Genomic DNA, 5,894 nt, shown 5'->3' with positions numbered 1-5,894 from the left:
GCTCCGCTCCCCACACGGCCGGCGCCCGCCTCCTGCACCGGGGGGAGCGCCCGAGCCCGAGCGCCCCGCAGTCCTCTGGCCGCAGGGGCCGAGCCGCGGCGTCCCGGCGAAGGTTGGGGGGGGCCTGCGTGTCCAAAGTGGGCGACGAGGCGAGATACGGAAGGGTGACGTGAGCGCTTTGCAAATGGGCTCTCTTTTAAAAGAGGAACAGCCCCCGAGGCTTTCCCCTGGCAGAGCTCCAGGGGCAGCGTGTCCCCTCCACGAAGCTGCCTGGACTGAATTGATTCTGCCTTGGTGCCACAGGCGACTGGTAGCAGGGGGCATAGGGGTGCACGTGCCCCCCTGACCATTGCCCTGCCTGACGGCCGACACTAATGCTGTCGGCAGGGCTCGTGCCCCCTGACAGGGCCACCGCCGTCGCAGCTTCGATAGGTGCCCCCCCAGATGCAGGAGACACCAGTGGCTCATGCTTGGCATAGCTTAGAGCATGGACGACTGGTGCCCGTCAGGGGGGGCATGTGCCTCCCCCCCCCCAGCAGCCAGTCAGGGACTGGGGGGTCCCCCACACATCTCACCATAGAAATCTCCCAGAAGGGGCTGCGGGGCTCCATCCAAGCACTCCCCGGCCGGAGCTTGCAGGGGAGGCACCAGTGCTACCACCTGCCCCCCCTGCCTGTTGCCTAAGCAGTGAGTGCAGCCTGTCAGGGGGTGCACCGGTGCTCTCAGGGGGTGCACGTGCACCCCCATGCACCCCTTACATGTCGCCACTGACTTAGAGAGAACACTGCCCAGGAGCTGCCTGAGCTTTGTTCCCTGCCTGATACACTGTGGCAGTGGGGTCCGACAGCTCAGGAGTGATGGGCTCTGGGTCTGGAGATGTTTCCAAATGGGTCCTGGTACCCAAAGGCTAGGGACACAGACCAGTTCAAGTGATCAGAAACGGGTTTAAACCTGTAACAGGACAGATGTTCAGTGCACATAAATCAGTTTGAAAATGGCTGAAACCAGTTTGTGTAAACCTGGTTGAAGGTAGTATCAGACTTAACTGGTTTGGGTCAAACCGGTTTATGCATTGTCTGTCCCAGTCAAAAGGTTCAGAACGACTCCCATCCCCTGCCAGAGACAGGGTTGGCAAAGGGAGAAGCCCTGCAGTCATTGACCTGCTCCCTTACTGGAGCTGTAAGGCTAAAGGAGTTGGGCCAACAATAAGCCAGACCTAGCATTTTGTTCTGATTTGGGGTTTTGTTTTGAGTCTGGGGTTTTTTTTTCCCTCCTGTTTCTTTTTGTTCTGTTTTGTGTTAGCAGGGCTGTCATTGCCCCCCATGCCCCCTAGGCTGGATTTCGTTAACTTGCTACAGGTGCCCCTGCTCCTCCTTGGCTGAGGAGACCAGACTTAGAGGCTTTGCGTGCCACTGGTAGAAGGGAGATGTGAGGGTCGCTGGCAGGTTTGGTCCTGCAGTTAGCTTTGCTCACCCTCTAAACTGTGAGGCTGAGTGCGGAGAGAACATAAGACCAGCCACTCGCCACATCAGACCGTACATCCAACTTGTCCTGTGTCAGAGAGCAGATGTTGAGAGGGAGACTGAACTGGATATGACTGGGGGTGGGGGAGTTTCCCCCTTGCTCTTCCTCTCTCACTTGCAGCCTCCAGCATTTAAGGGCTAGGAAGTTATGTCTGAGAGGTTGCATCCCATAACTCACGTGCTCAATAGCTACTGATGTCCTTTAAATAATTGTTTTAGGTTGGGGTGCTCAACTTCTGGCCTGTGGAGCAAATGCAAGCTGCAGAGTCGCAGCATCTGGCCTGCAGTGCTCCCTGCAGGTCAGGAAATGTGTTGGCAGGGGAGCAGTGGCAAGTAATACCACCATTCCCCCATCCCTCCCCACACAGCTGGATAGGGGCCAGGCTGCTTCCTGATCCCCTCTCAATGCCTGGATTAGGCCCTACCTCCGTGCCCTGTATGCCAGACCCAACCAACCAGCAGGATCTGGCCCACTTACAGACTGAGCACTGTCCATCTGGCCTGAGGGGGGAAAAAGGTTGGGCACCACTGTTCTAGGTCATTGAACAGAGAAGTAAAGGAACTCCCTATGTAACTACTTCTCAGGGCCCACCCAAGAGCCCCCCTTTGGTTCCCTAATAAAATTAATATGTCCTTAACTGAAACAGTCTGGGCAGTGCAACTAGTCTCATTATGTGGAAGCAAAGTGAGTTACAAAGGTGTGTCTGATCATAAATATCAAAAATGGTGTGGATGGCCACAAGCGCTGCACTTCTTTGTTTAAATGGGATCTTTAGGAAATCAGGGAGTCAGCTGTGGTTGGTTCATTTTATCCCCAAGAAGATGTTCAGCTGTGCAGCAATAACCTTCTAAATAAATCAAGTGGATGCTCACAATAATCAAATGTGAATTAAGTACAGTAATGCAGATTTTAAGTGTCAGCATTTCCACTGCCCTGACCCTCAGTATGGTTGTACTGCAGATAAGTTAGGCAGCAAGAAGTATTTCAATTGTAGGCAGAGAGTGCCCTCTGGCGTCCCTTCGTTAATACAGATTTTTCTGCGTTGTCTCCTATCAAATTTTCTTGCAAAACCAGGAGGCTCCTATTGCAATGCTATTTCCTCTTTGTTACCTTGGGATAGCAGGAGAGAGGGAAAAGAAAATATGCAGGAATCTATGAATCGCATCTTTTCGTTAATATGTAATTTCGATTTCACAATAAGTATCTTCTTATCCTACTAAGCACTTATTCTGAAGAGACAGTTGCTTAAAGAAAGTTTTTGGCAGGGTTAGTCCTAAACTGTATGCAATATTGTTTTAGTATAAATATCTGGACATGGCTACATAGCCAGGAATGCATATGGGAGCAAAAAACATCATTTATAATTGATTAAATGCATCAGTTTAACCCCAGCTGTTATTATAATGTCATTAGCAATTAAATCAGTGATTCTCAACCAGAGTACCATGGCACCCTGGAGTCTCTTGCGATTCAGGGGTGCCATGTGATGCCATGCAATGTTAGCACTGTTAAGGGTACAACTATGATTCACAAGATAATCCCAGAGATGTCAAATAGGAATCAGTGTTAAAGACAGCTTACCTATTGTGGTCTTTCTGAGCAACTTAAAATAGAAGATTCACTCTGTATATTTTTTTGTAGTCAAACTGAGTGAAAATTAATCAGATATTTTTTTCTGATGGGTACCTTGAGTCTATCAATAGGTGCCTTGAGTGTAAAAAGGTTCAGAGCCACTGAACTACACCAATAAGGTAAACCTACTGGAAAAAACGTAACTGTTTCATTTAATTTCATTTCATTCTTAAGAAAAGTAGCAAAAGTAGGGAGAGATTCCTTTACCTGATGGAAGAAGAAATGATAGAGGTAAAGGATGGAAGATGAAAAGAATATTAATAAGGTGAAGTCCAAAGAAAATTGTTATTCTTGTGTAGTATGAGGATAAAATCCCAGAAATACAGTGTTGTTTTCTCACATCTGGAATGAAGGAGGAAGAGCAAGTATAAATCTTAGAGCAAACTTCAGAGAAATGGCTCATTCTATTCCTGAATGTGAAGTGATATTACAGGTAATTAACTACTCCAGAAATCTCTTTTGCACATACATGCCTGAAGCCAGTTCCACTATAAGCTTAAAGCAGTACACACTTGATCATGTTCTTTTCAGAATGGAGCTCTTCAGAGATAAAGGGCCACAAGTAATGGCAAGTAAAAGGAGACTGTGGATAACCGAATTGGATTAGTGCTTCCAGGCTGTGTTTGTTTGGCCGTTCAATATTTCCCACAGTGCCCATACTGCAGGCAGCTATTGTGTTGGACCTTTTCATTTGTTTCCTTATCTAAATAAACAAAGTCAAGTCACAAGTCAAGATAAATGCAGTCTATACAGTGTGAGGGTCCAACCTTTTTTGGCAGGTATGCCACAAATTTGCATTGTACCCTTCCCAAATGCCACTTACCCCATCTGCCACTCTATTTTTTGCTCCCTGTCCTATATGCCACTTTGTTGCCTCCTCAGTCCACCACGTGTCACACACACAGGCTACCTATGCCACTTGGTTGGCCACCCCGATCTATATAATATAATCTTTAATTTTATTTTTTAACCAGTCCCACGGAACGCCCCTGCCCATTACAGGACGGGAAGGCCAGGTGAGGGAGATTCCTTACTCTCCATCAATGCTGACCTTGTGAAGGAACACCTTGAGAGGCGGAACACCTTCAAGTCAGCTGGCCCTGACATTTTGCACCCCAGGGAGCAGGGAGCTGGCTAGCATCATAGCTCAGCCCCTGACATGGATCTTCGAGAACCCCTGGCGCTCCGATGAAGTGCCTGAAGATTGGAAGGCCAGTGTGGTACCTGTCTTCAAGAAAGGGAGGAAAGTGGATCTGGCAAACTACAGGCCCATCATCCTGACCTCTATCCTGGGGAAGGTCTTAGAAAAAAGATTAACAGACTGGCCGATGGCAACATCCTGAGGGATAGCCAGCACGGGTTTGTTGCAGGTAGGTCTTGCTTGACCAATCTTATTTCCTTTTATGACCAGGAAGAAGAAATTGATGTCATATGTCTTAACTTTAAAAAAAGCCTTCAATCTGGTATCCCATGATCACCTCTTAGCAAAACTGGCCAACTGCAGCCTTGGCTTCACCACGATCTGCTGGCTGGGTAATTGGCTCCGTGGCAGGACCCAGAGGGTGGTGGTTGACGGAAGTCAATCATCATGGTGCCCTGTGACCAGTGGGGTCCCTCAAGGCTCTGTCCTTGGGCCTATACTACTCAACATCTTCATTAATGATGTGGACATTGGAGTCAGAAGCGGACTTGCCAGGTTCGCTGATAACACCTAACTTTGGGGTAAAGCATCCACACCTGAGGACAGGAAGGTGATCCAGGCTGACCTTGACAGGCTCAGGAAATGGGTGGATGAGAACCTGATGGTGTTTAACACCGAAAAATGCAAGGTTCTCCACCTTGGGAAGAAAAACCTGCAGCACTGCTGAGCCTATAAGCATGCTACACTGATTAGCACTACAGATAAAAGGGACTTGGGGGTCATGATTGACCACAAGATAAACATGAGCCTTCAATGTAATGCTACAGCTGGTAAAGTGAGCAAAATGCTGGCTTGCATCCATAGATGCTTCTCAAGCAAATACCAAGACATCATTCTCCCGTTGTACTCGACCTTGGTGAGGCCCCAGCTGGAGTACTGCGTCCAGTTTTGGGCTCCACAATTCAAAAAGGATGTGGAAAAGCTTGAGAGAGTTCAGAGGAGAGCCACACGCATGATCGGAGGTCAGGAAAACAAACCTTATGATGAGAGGCTGAGAGCTATGGGACTCTTCAGCCTAGAAAAGTGCAGGCTCAGGGGTGATCTGGAGACTGCCTATAAGTTTATCAGGGGTGCTCACCAGGATCTGGGGGAACGTTTGTTCACCAGATCGCCCCAAGGGATGACAAAAATCGAAAGGTCACAAACTCATCCATGACCATTTAAGGCTGGACATAAGGAATAACTTCTTTATTGTCCAAGCCCCCAAGATCTGGAGTAGACTGCCACCAGAGATGGTTCAAGCACCTACCTTGAACGCCTTCAAGAGACCTTTGGATGTTTATCTTGCTGGGATCCTATGACCCCTGCTGACTTCTGCCCCTAGGGCAGGGGGCTGGACTTGAAGATCTTCTGAGGTCGCTTCCAGTCCTAATGTCTATGAATCTATGAACTTATGCATTTAACAGGCTAGCATAAGCATCACCTAGTAAAAGACTCATTGGGTGTCCTAAAGATAGCTAAGCAAATCTAAATAATATTTTTTGTATTAAAAGAATCCCAAAAAGGGATATGATTTGGATGACATGTATGGAGTCAG

At 48.2% G+C, this 5,894-nt stretch overlaps 1 protein-coding gene across 1 annotated transcript in view; it reads right to left on the bottom strand.

Annotated features, from left to right (window-relative positions):
* The window catches only part of FAT4 (FAT atypical cadherin 4), a 252,930-nt gene that overhangs the window by 242,951 nt on the left and 4,085 nt on the right, over positions 1–5,894 (bottom strand). The window lies entirely within an intron of this gene.

The sequence above is a fragment of the Alligator sinensis genome, unplaced genomic scaffold (genome assembly GCF_000455745.1).
Source record: "Alligator sinensis unplaced genomic scaffold, ASM45574v1 scaffold1029_1, whole genome shotgun sequence".
Taxonomy (NCBI): domain Eukaryota; kingdom Metazoa; phylum Chordata; order Crocodylia; family Alligatoridae; genus Alligator; species Alligator sinensis.
Note: the sequence above shows the minus strand (reverse complement) of the source record. Positions and strands in the feature narration are given on the sequence as shown.